A 12,418-nucleotide genomic window follows, 5' to 3' on the forward strand; every position below is an offset into this window, starting at 1 on the left:
AGTGTGATGAAGAACTGTTTTGAAAAAGATATAAGTAGAGTTTGTTTAACTACAGACACTTGGACTTCATTGCAGAGGATATCTTATATGGTTTTAACAGCACATTGGGTGGATGATGAGTGGAGGTTGCAAAAAAGGATTATAAATTTTTGCCCAATATCAGCTCATAAAGGTGAAAGCATAGGTCAACCCATTGAAAAATGTCTTCGAGATTGGGGGATTGAAAGGGTCTTCACTATTACGGTTGATAATGCATCCGCCAATAGTGTTGCCATTGAATATTTGAGAAAGAAATTCAATCATCGAAATGCTTCTATTGCAAATGGAAAATTTATTCATATGAGATGTGTTGCATACATTCTTAATCTCATTGTGCAATACGGTATTAAGGATGCTTCTGTGTCTGTGGATCGAGTTAGAGGTGCTGTGAGGTATATAAGAGCATCACCATCGAGGTTGACAAAATTCAACCAACGAGTAAAAGAAGAAATGATAGATAGTAAGGCTCAATTGTGTTTAGATGTGCCTACTAGATGGAACTCAACATATATGATGTTAAAGGTGGCTGAAAAATACGAGCGTGCATTTGAATCATATGTACGTGATTACCATAATTTTTTTCTTGATCTTACTGCTGGAGATGGAGTTCCTACATTTGATGATTGGGAAATTGTTCGAAGAGTTATAAAAGTATTGAAGCCTTTTTATCATCTTATATTGAAGGTGTCCGAATCTTTGCATGTTACCTCTCATTCACTTTTTGAAGTATTGACAGATGTACATTGTCTTTTTGATGGGTGGCAAGATTGTGGAGATCTAGACATAATTTCTTTGACTTCCAAAATGAGAGAGAAATATAATAAGTATTGGGGTGAAGGAAACAAGATCAACATGCTAGTTTACTTGGCGGTCATCTTTGATCTGCGATGTAAAATGAGTTTTTTGGACTTTGGGGTCAACTTGCTTTTTCCTAATGTTGCTAATGAAATTATGAAAATGATTGATAAAGAATTGCATTGCTTGTTCAATGAATATTCTTCTAACGCAGGGAGAATTGAATTGTTTGAAGGTAGATCTAGTTCTTCAACAAATCTTTGCAGTTCAATGGAAATAGATCAGTCAGAAATGAAAACGGGCTTGGCCAAACAAAAATACCTTAAGAAGAAGAAACAAGTTGGATTAGAAAGCAAATCTGAGTTGGATAGATATTTGGGTGAGGACGAAGAAGTAAACAATTCAAGTTCATTTGATTTACTATTGTGGTGGAAAATGAACAGTCCTAGATTCCCTATTCTTGCACAAATGGCTCGAGATATTCTTGCTATTCCTATCTCAACAGTTGCCTCAGAAAGTGCATTTAGCACGGGTGGACGTGTTCTCGATAGTTTTAGAAGTTCTCTAACTCCTCTCATGGTCGAGGCTTTGGTTTGCATACAAGATTGGCTTCGGAAATCTAATGATGCCATCAATCTTAAAGATTATGTTGATGAACTTCAAACCATGGAAGATGGTAATATATAAATTTTAATTTATAAAATAAGCTTTTGTATTATTTATATTAGTAAGCATTCCCATAATTTAACTAACATTTTTGTTTTTAAATTTGCTAGATTTATTCAAAATACCCGAAGATCAAGAAGGTAACATACTTAACATTAGTTTATAAAGTTAAATGCTTATTTAATTTATTTTTGCAAACATTTTTTATCATTTCACTAACTCAATCAATACTTTTACTAGATGTTTCAAGATTATCAACTGTGATTGAAGCACAAGAAGAAAGTTAAACTATTCTATAATGGTTTTTTGAACTGATGTGTTATTGTTATTAGTTTGGTTTGGTTTGGTTTGTTATTGTTGTTGGATAATTGAGCTTTTGTTGTGTTCTTTTTTTTTTTTTGGACTGGTGTAGGTTTCTATTGTATTTTGGATTTTTGCTTATGTTTTTTTTAATTACAATGTTGTTGTATTATTTTTGTTGTTTATTTGGACTCATGAAGAAACTTAAACTATTCTATAATGGTTTTTGAGCTTATGTGTTATTGTTATTAGTTTGGTTTGGTTTGTTACTGTCGTTGGTTAATTGAACTCTTGTTGTGTTTTTTTTTTGTTTGGAGTGGTGTAAGTTTCTATTGTATTTTGGACTTTTTCTTATGTTTTTTTATTATAATGTCGTTGTTTACTTCGACTCGTGTTGTTTACTTGGACTTTTACTTATGTTTTTTTATTATAATCTTGTTGTATTTTTTTTGTTGTTTTTTGTTGTTTATTTGGGTTGATGTTGTGTTACTTGTATTTATTCACTTATTTACTTTAATTTTTTGTTGTATGATCATGTTTAAAAACTTTAAAGAAAATTATTTTTTTGAAAAATTACATAAAAATAAATAACGCTAGTCATTTTTTTTAAAACTTAACTCGAACAAATATATTCGATTCGATTCGATTCGATTCGAATTCCATCTCACTCGACTCGATTCGAGAAAATTTCAAATAAAGTTAGGATGATGAAAAAAGATTCGAAAACTCGATTAACTCGAAAATTTTCAATTCGATTCGATTCGATTCGATCGAATGCTCACCCCTAATTCTCACTATTATAAAGTTTAAGTCAACGACCGTTTACCTTGAATGTGCTGTATGTTGGGTGAGTTACCTCTATTGTGCTGTAGGGAAAGACAGTTTGGACTACAAATGGACCTGACCATCTTGACTTCAGCTTCCCAGCGAACAATTTGAGCTTTGACTTATATAGCAAAACAAGATCTCCGTCTGCAAATTGTTTGGGGTGCTTCAAACGAGCATCATGGCATCACTTTGTTGCTTCTTTATATAGTTGTGAGTTTTCATAAGCATTCATTCGCCATTCATCTAACTTGTTCAACTGCATCAATCTCTTCTCACCTGCAAGTTTGAAATCATAATTTAGGAATTTTATAGCCCAAAATGCTTTGTGCTCTAATTCAAATGGTAAATGAAAACTTTTCCTGTAGACAAGTCTGTAAGGAGATGTTCCTATGGGGGTTTTAAAAGCGGTTCTATAGGCTCATAAAGCGTCGTCTACTTTTACCGCCCAATCTTTCCTATTCGATTCTACGGTTTTCTCTAGGATACGTTTGAGCTCTCAGTTTTCCATGTAACACCCCTCACCCGTATCCGACACCGGGATAGGGCTCGAGGCATTACCGGGATTTCACGTTCATAAATATATTAAATCAAGTCACTAAGTTGCGCTCTAATTTAAAACTTTTCAAACATGTATATCCTTTCTCTTAAACAGGCTTTTGATACCTAAAACATGTCTAGAGGCGGCGGGGGAAAAAATCGAGAACGTTTGATAAACTTTAGGCATCTTGGAAAATTTTCCTTATCTTAAAGTGTTACACACCCGTGTAGATGGGCCGTGTGGACTCACACACCCGTGTGACTTAGGACATGCTCATGCCCTTCAACCGTGTGCAACACTAACTTATCAACACGGCCGTGGCACACGCCCGTGCTGCCTGCCCGTGGGCAACACTATCTTTTACACACGGCAAGGACACACGCCCGTGTAGACTACTCATGTGCGTTTTTTATTTAAAATTTTAAGTGTAGGGGACACATGGCCATAGCCCACACCTATAGGATGGAACCGTGTGTCATACACGGCCTAGATACACGCCCTTGTGTCTGACCATGTGGACCCTAATAGGCTATTTTCCAAGCCTTAAGTCACCATTTTCTACTTCTTATACCTAGTAGTTACCAAGTTCGAAGGAAAACATGATTATACACTTGTAAATAATCTTGATAAAACTAATCGTATGGAAACCTCATATCTTTGGTTTCATACATAAAATGTTATTTCCCATTTAGTGTTTATGGGTTTCTATGTCACTTTAATTCGTCCGAAATTGGCTCGTTCATGTAACTCATTGCCAATTGGTAACAACCCATCACTTGTAAATAAAACCACACAAAAATTCGTAGGTCATAGCCTACTTCAATTAAGCCAAATTTTCATGGCCATATACAAAAAGATAAACATATTTTTACATGCCTTCATTTGGCAAATCAAATGACACATATAACAAAATACTCAAAAATCCTATACATGCCATTGAACAAAATAAAAATGTCTTTATACCAAAGCTTGACTAGTTGATAGTGTGTCGACTCTCCAACCATCTTCCAGTCCTTATGAGTCCTCGAGCTCTGTGAAATAGGGAAAAAGAGAGGGGCAAGCATTTACATGCTTAGTAAGCTCGAATAACCAGAAAGTAAACTTACTTATTAATTATCATACATCCATATTTAAATCATGAAATCATCAATCATGAAATGATTCCCTATCACAAGCACTCAATCAATGAGTTAGTCACATAACAAAGCATCATGTAATTTATGTAGGTGAGCTCATTATTCATCATCTTATTGACATAGATCATAATAATCCCGTTGAGTTTCTAGGAAATCTCGATGGAATACCCATTATCCGTCCATTCTTACGAATGATCATTTCACATATATGCACTCCCGCGAACCTCACATTCTATGACGGAATTACCAGTCCAGGCTAAATCCTCCATATCATGAACTCATAAGGTGATGTCGGGATTACTAGTCCAGGCTAAATCCCTTATAACGAAAAACACCCTTAATGAGCTCGGATCTAAATTACCGGTCCAGGCTAAATTTAGACCCCATATCGGATTACTTGTCTGAGCTAAATCCGTAATGCACACATATTCTTCGGGAGGCTCGATCATTCAAGGAACACCCGTCCGGGCTAGGTCCTTTCCATACTTGAGATCACGAATTACCCATCTGGGCTAAATCCTTAGTGCAACACATGCAGGATCTCAAATCACATGTAATTACGGGTTACCATCGAATTTCCTTTGTCAACCTCAACCGAGACATTTTTCACATGTTACCATCAAATATGCATTTCTATGATATTTCATGCCAATAATAAATGCAATCATTATGCATTCATAAATCATACAATTATGCTTATTAGGGGTTTACTTTAAGTTATCCGAACTTACCTGGTAATTGTTTCGGAGTTGTGTTTCAGTTATTTCGAAACCTTGCGTTTACCTTGATCGACCTCCGAAATTTGTTCCTCGAGTTCTATAACAACAAAATTATATCATTAATACCCGACATTATACATCACAAGTCTAATTCTCACCCACGGTCCAAATGACCGTTTTGCCCCTAACCTTTGATATTTTTACGATTTAGTCCCTAGGCTCGTATAATGAAACACATACAATTTCTACCTTACTCAAGCCTAGCCGAACACTTTTCCCTCTTATGGTAGCCCACATTTTCCATTATTTTCACATTTCTACCATACATTTTACAACTTTTTCAAAAAGGTCCCTTTAGGGGTTTTTCATGAAAATCACCTAGGAAAAGTTGTTTAACACTCTTCAAACTTTCATATTCCTCCAAAAAACATCAAAATACAAGTAATTCATGCATGGGTAAATTTTTAAACATGAACCCTAGCATGAAATATGGGTAGAAATGGAGAGACTAAGCTACTGAGACTTCAAAATTACGAAGAACATTAAAAACATGGCTTAGGAGCACTTACTAATGAGCTTGGAAAGCTTGAAAACCCTAGCTATGGAAACCCTAGAAATTTCGACAGTATGGAGAAGAAGAATGACTGATTTTTGGTTCATTTTTCCCATTTTATTTCACTTAAATGCCAAATGACCAAAATGCCCTTAGGCCCTTTCTTTGAAATTTCATCCATGCAAGCCTATTTTTGTCTAAAAATTTAAAAATTGGGAAAATTACTCTCCAAAACCTTCTAATTCATAACACAAAGCAATTTCATACAAATTGCTTCTAGAATCCAAGTTTTGCAATTTATTCAATTTAGTCCTAAATTTTCCAATTGGGCGCTTACTTAAAGAATTCCTTCATGAAACTTTAACACATGCATATTTTCATATTCTAAGCCTCGTAATAATCATAAAATAACTATTTTGATGTCAAATTTATGGTCTCGAAACCACTATTCTGACTAGGCCCTATTTTGGGATGTTACATTTCTCCCCCTCTTAGGGACTTTCATCCTTGAAAGTCTTACCAGTGAACAGATTCCGATATTGGCTTCTCATTGTTTCTTCTGGTTCTCATGTAGCCTCTTCTACACCATGCCGATGCCATAAAACTTTTACTAAGGCCACATTTTTATTCCTCAGGTGTTTAATCTCTCGAGCCAATATCTTAACTGGTTCCTCTCCATAGGTCATGTCCGGTCGAATTTCAATATCAGTCGGTGAAATCACGCGAGAAGGATCTGATTAGTATCGTCTTAACATAGATACATGAAACACATCATGAATCCTTTCCAGTTCAGGTGGCAATGCCAAGCGATAGGCTAACAGTCTAACTTTTTCAATGATCTCGTACGGTCCGATAAATCACCGACTCAGTTTGCCTTTCTGGCTAAATCTCAACACCTTTTTCCATGGAGACACTTTCAAGAATACTCTATCTCCAACTTCAAACTCAATTTCCTTTCTTTTCAGATCAGCATATCACTTTTGCATATCCGATGCCACTTTTAAACAGTCTCGTAGCACTTTAACTTTCTCTTCAGTTTCTTTAATCAAATCAACTCTGTGAATCTGATTTTCCTTAAGTTCTGTCCAATACAATGGAGTTCGGCACTTCCTGCCATACAAGGCCTCATAAGGTGCCATCTTCAAACTCGTTTGAAAACTATTGTCGTAGGCGAATTCCACTAGCGGCAAATATTTTTCCCAGCTACCCTGAAATTCAAGGATGCAACATCGCAACATATCCTCAAGAATCTGAATCATCCACTCAAATTGACCATTTTTCTAAGGGTGAAAAGTTGTACTAAAGCTTAACTTCGTACCAAGGCTTATTGTAATTTCTTCCAGAATCTCGAAGTAAACCTCGGGTCTCTGTCAGAAATAATCGACAGTGGTACCCCATGCAATCTTACAATCTCAGAAATGTATAAGTCGGCCAATCTATTAAGGGAGTAATCTATCCTCATCGGAATAAAATGAGCCGACTTCGTCAACTTATCTACCACGACCCATACAACATCTTTCTTCTTCGGAGCCAATGGCAATCCTATCACGAAATTCATAGTAACATGTCCCACTTCCATTCGGGGACCATCACAGTCAATAGCAAACCTGAAGGTACTTGATGTTCAACTTTAACTTGCTGACATACTAGGCATTTCGACACAAATTCAGAAATATCTCTTTTCATGCTGTTCCACCAGTACATTTTCTTCATATCGTTGTACATCTTGGTACTTCCCGGATGAATTGAAAGATGGTTATTATGTGCTTCTTGCAAAATTTTCTGAATAAGTTCATTGTTTTTGGGTACACAAACCCTATCTCTGAACATCAAACATCCATCAAAACCAATCCGAAAATCTGATTCAATACCTGACTCACATTAAGTTCTTTTAGCTTGCAAGTTATCATCATTAGTTTGAGTATCATAGATTTCCTGAAAGAATATCGGCCTAGCCTCTAGCTCAGCTAAGACTGAACCATCATCAAGCAATGCCAAACGGGCATCCATGGCCCTTAATGCAAACAAGGATTTTCTGCTCAACGCGTCAGCGACCACATTCACCTTTTCCGGGTGATAGTCAATGATCAGTTCGTAATCCTTGATTAACTCTAGCCACCTCCACTGCCTCAAATTTAATTCTTTTTCAGTCATCAAATACTTCAAACTCTTGTGGTCAGTGAATATACGTCAAGTCTCACCATATAAATAATGCCTCTAAATTTGTAAAGCAAAAACGATGGCGGCAAGTTCTAGGTCGTGGTTCGGATAATTTTTCTCGTGAGGCTTTAATTGCCGTGAAGGATAGGCTATCACCTGGCCATCTTACATAAGCACACAACCCAATCCATTTAAGGATGCATTACTGTAGACCACAAACTCTTTTCCCGGTTCAGGTAGCACTAAAATAAGAGCTTCGGTTAGCAGTGTCTTTAACTTCTCAAAACTTTGTTGACACTTTTCTGTCCATTCAAACTTAACATTTTTCTATAACAATCTCGTCATTGGAGTTGCTATCATAGAGAACCTTTCACAAATCTTCGATAGTAACCGGCTAAGGCCAAAAAGCTTCTAACCTCAGTTACATTCTTAGGTGGTTTTCATTCGACGATAGTAGAAATCTTACTTTGATCAACTCGGATGCCTTCATTCGAAACAATATGACCTAAAAATCTAATTTTCTGAAGCCAAAACTCACTCTTGCTAAACTTAGCATACAGTTGCTTTTCCTGCAAAGTCTGCAACACAATTCTCAAGTGCTTTGCATGTTCTGACTCATGTTTGGAATAAATCAAGATGTCATTAATAAACACAATGACAAACTTATCCAAATATGGCCAGAAGATCCTATTCATTAGATCCATGAATACGGCCGGTGCATTCGTTAACCCAAACGGCATGACAAGAAATTCATAATAACCGTACCTCGTTCTGAATGCTATCTTAGGTACATCCGATTCTTTAACTCACAGCTGATATTAGCCAGACCTCAAGTATATCTTAGAGAACATAGTGGCTCTTCTCAACTGGTCAAACAAGTCATCTATCCTTGGTAAATGATACTTATTCTTGATAGTTACCTTGTTCAGTTGCCAATAATCGATACATAACCTCATCAATCCATCTTTCTTCTTTACAAACAATATGGGGGCACCTCAAGGTGAAAAGCTTGGCCTTACAAAACCTTTCTCGAACTATGAAGTGACATTTTTCTCAATTAAGTATAAGGTTCGTTTCCTCACATCTCATTAGAACTCGTATTAAATTTTTAAGACAAAGATGGAAAGAATTACCGAATACTGATAAGTCGTCCATAAATACCTTCATAATGTCTTCTATGAGTTCATCAAAAATCGCCAACATGCATCGCTGAAAAGTAGCAAGAGCATTACATAATCCAAAAGGCATTCATCAATAAGCAAATGTACCGTATGGACATGTAAATGTCATTTTTTCTTGATCCTCGGGGGTTATTGGGATTTGAAAGTAGCCAGAGAGTCCATCTAGGAAGCAATAATACATATGATAGATAATCTTTCCAACATTTGATTTATGAATGGTAAAGGAAAGTGATATTTTCTCGTGGCATCGTTCAACTTCCTACAGTCAATGCAGACTCTCTATCCCGTGACTGTTCTTGTTGGGATCAACTTATTCTTCTCATTTGCTACAACGGTCATGCTTTCTTTCTTAGGAACAACCTGCATAGGACTCACACAAGAGATGTCAGAAATAGGATAAATGACTCCAGCATCTAGTATTTTAATTACCTCAGCCTTAACGACTTCTTTCATGTTAGGATTCAATCATCTTTGGGCTTGCAAACATGGTTTGTATTCATCATCCATTAAAATTTTATGGGTGCAAAAAGAAGGACTAATCCCTTTAATGTCAAAAATCTTCCAGGCTATGGCTCTTTTAGGTTCATTCGATACTTGAAGTAACTCATTTTTCTCGTTTGGCTATAAATCTGATGTAATAATCATTGGCAATGTAGAATTATTTCCAAGAAACACATACTCTAAGTGATTAGGTAATTGCTTCAGTTCTAATTTAGGAGGTTCTTCGATAGAGGGTTTTAATTTTAATTCATCATTTACCTCAATGCCCTCATACTTCTTTTGTCTCAGTGAAGACTAATTAGAATTTAACTTTACTTTTGTCTTACCTATCGCAGCATTATCATCATCTACCTCCTCTCCTTGAATAAGACACAATTTTAACGTGTCCTTATGAATAATTTCTTGTAAAGAATCTTGAATAACATGGTCAATCGAATCAATACAATAACAGGAATCATCTTGTTCTCTAGAGAGCCTCATGTCACATAGTTTTAAAAATAATTTCTTCATCACCTACCCTAAGCACAAGTTTACCATCACCTACATCAATAACAGCTCTAACAGTGGCTAAAAATGGGCGACATAAAATTAAAGGTACTTCAACATCCTCATCCATGTCAAAAACCACAAAATCAATAGGGAATATGAACTTATCTACTTTAACTAGCACATCTTCAATAATACCCGTAGGATATTTAACTAATCTATCGGCTAATTGAATACTCATCTTACTGGGTTTTGGTTCCCTGAGACCAAGCTGCTTGAACATTTTATAAGGCATCAAATTAATGCTAGCACCTAAATCAGCTAATGTCTTTTCAATATTTAAACTACTAATTAAACAAAGAATAGTAAAACTTCCTGGATCTTTTAGTTTAGTCGGCAATTTATTTTGAAGGATAGCTGAACATTCCTCGTTAAGTTCCACTGTAGACAGCTCTTCAAACTTCCTTTTATTTGTTAAAAGCTCCTTCACAAATTTTGCATACGTAGGCATCTGTGAAATAGCTTTAACAAAAGGTAAGTTAATATGTAACTATTTAAAAAGTTCAAGAAATTTACTAAACTGTGCATCCATGTGGTATTTCTTAAACTTTGCCAGATATGGGATGGGCGGTTTATATTCCTTGAGTACCGGTGTTACGCTCACTTCGGGTGTTACCTCCTCGACCTTTTTCTTATCAGATTCTTGCGGTAACTTCTTTTCAGGTTTAGTTAACACTTTTTCACTTCTCAATGTAACTGCTTTTACATGCTCTCTTGGGTTGTTTTCAGTGTTACTAGGCAAACTACCTTGTTGCCTTTCCGAAACTAACTTAGCAAGCTGCCCAATTTGATTTTTGAGCCCTTGAATCGATGCTTGTTTATTTTTCAAAGCTGTCTTGGTATTTTGGAAATGAGTCTCTGACATCGAAATAAAATTTTGAAACTTCTCTTCAAAGTTCGATTTCTTTTCTTGCCGATAAGGTGGCTGCTGAAAACCCAGAGGGGGTTGTGGTGGTCTTTGATTTCCTTGACCTCCCCATGAGAAATTTGGGTTGTTCCTCCAACCTGCATTGTAAGTATTACTGTAAGGATTATTTTGAGGTCTAGGATTATTACCCATATAATTTATTTTCTCATTTTCTATGATAGGATCGTAGGATAGATTTTTTGAATTGCTAATTCCACCTCCACTCGTGTCACACTGCATTACCGGATGTACTTGCGTAGAACCACATAAACCATCAATCTTTCTATTTAAGTGTTCTACTTGATTTGACAACATGGCAACTGCATCAATGTTAAAAACACCAACTGCTTTTGTCGACTTTGTCCTCATGACTTGTCACTAATAATTATTCAGTGACATCTCCTCTATGAACTCATAAGCCTCTTCATGTGTTTTATTATTTATGGTACCACCGGTGGTTACATTGATCATCTGCCTAGTTGAAGGGTTCAAACCATTACGAAAAGTCTGAACCTATAACCATAGAGGTAACCCATGGTGAGGGCACCTTCTCAATAAGTCCTTATACCTCTCCCATGCATCATATAAAGTCTCTAAATCCATTTTCACGAAAGACGAGATATCGTTCCTCAACTTAGCTGTCTTAGCTGATGGGAAATATTTCAATAAAAACTTCTAGGTCATTTGATCCCAAGTAGTGATGGACCCTTGTGGTAAGGAGTTCAACCACTGCTTAGCCTTATTTCTCAATGAGAAGGGGAACAATCGTAGGCGAATGGCATCGTCAGAAATGCCATTTATCTTGAAAGTATCACAGAACTCTAAGAATTGGTCAAATGAGTATTTGTGTCTTCATCCTGCAAACCATAAAACTAAATAAACTATTGAATCATCTGTATAGTGTTAGGTTTCAGTTCAAAATTATTTGCAGCAATGGCAGGTCTAACAATACTCGATTTAGCCCCAGTGAGAGTGGGCTTAGCATAATCATACATAGTACGAGGAGCAGAATTGGGAGGATCCACATGAAGTAGTTGATTATTCTGATTGTTAGCCATCTCCTCAGTAGCGTCCTCTTGATCTTCCTCTATACTTTGTCAGCTTTGTCTCGCCTCTCTATGGTTTCTGCGAGTTGTACTTTCAATTTCACTATCAAAAAGCAATGGTCCCGACAGATTTCTTCTAGTCATAAACTAAAGAAACCTACCAAAAGCAAATAAAATAAAAATAAAATGCAATAAAATAAAAATGACAAAATTAACAAAAATCAAGCGCTCCTAATATCTTAGTCCCTGGCAACGACGCCAAAAACTTGATGATCATTTTATGGTTCACTAAACTAGACTACGATCACGACAAAGGCAAGCGCACCTATCGAATGGTAGTATAGCAATGGTGAGTCCAGAATATAGTATCAACAAGGACTAAAAATACTAGTGTTAACTATATTTCTATTATTTAGCCTAAAATAAAAAAAAGATTTGTTTTAATCTAAAATTAAACTAATTAATTATGAACGAGACAGAGAGCGAATTGGGAAAAATACTTG

At 36.0% G+C, this 12,418-nt stretch overlaps 1 long non-coding RNA gene and 1 other non-coding gene across 2 annotated transcripts; both read left to right on the top strand.

Moving 5' to 3' along the window:
* Positions 1 to 1,379: 1,379 nt before the first annotated feature.
* Positions 1,380 to 2,054, top strand: LOC128290267 (uncharacterized). The gene is made up of 3 exons (XR_008279952.1): positions 1,380 to 1,510; positions 1,611 to 1,640; positions 1,741 to 2,054. It is a non-coding gene; the product is annotated as an uncharacterized LOC128290267 (long non-coding RNA).
* Positions 2,055 to 11,398: 9,344 nt separating this feature from the next.
* On the top strand, positions 11,399 to 11,505 carry LOC128291184 (small nucleolar RNA R71). The gene has a single exon (XR_008280960.1). It is a non-coding gene; the product is annotated as a small nucleolar RNA R71 (small nucleolar RNA).
* Positions 11,506 to 12,418: the final 913 nt, after the last annotated feature.

The sequence above is a fragment of the Gossypium arboreum genome, chromosome 3 (assembly GCF_025698485.1).
Source record: "Gossypium arboreum isolate Shixiya-1 chromosome 3, ASM2569848v2, whole genome shotgun sequence".
Classification (NCBI taxonomy): Eukaryota; Viridiplantae; Streptophyta; class Magnoliopsida; order Malvales; family Malvaceae; genus Gossypium; species Gossypium arboreum.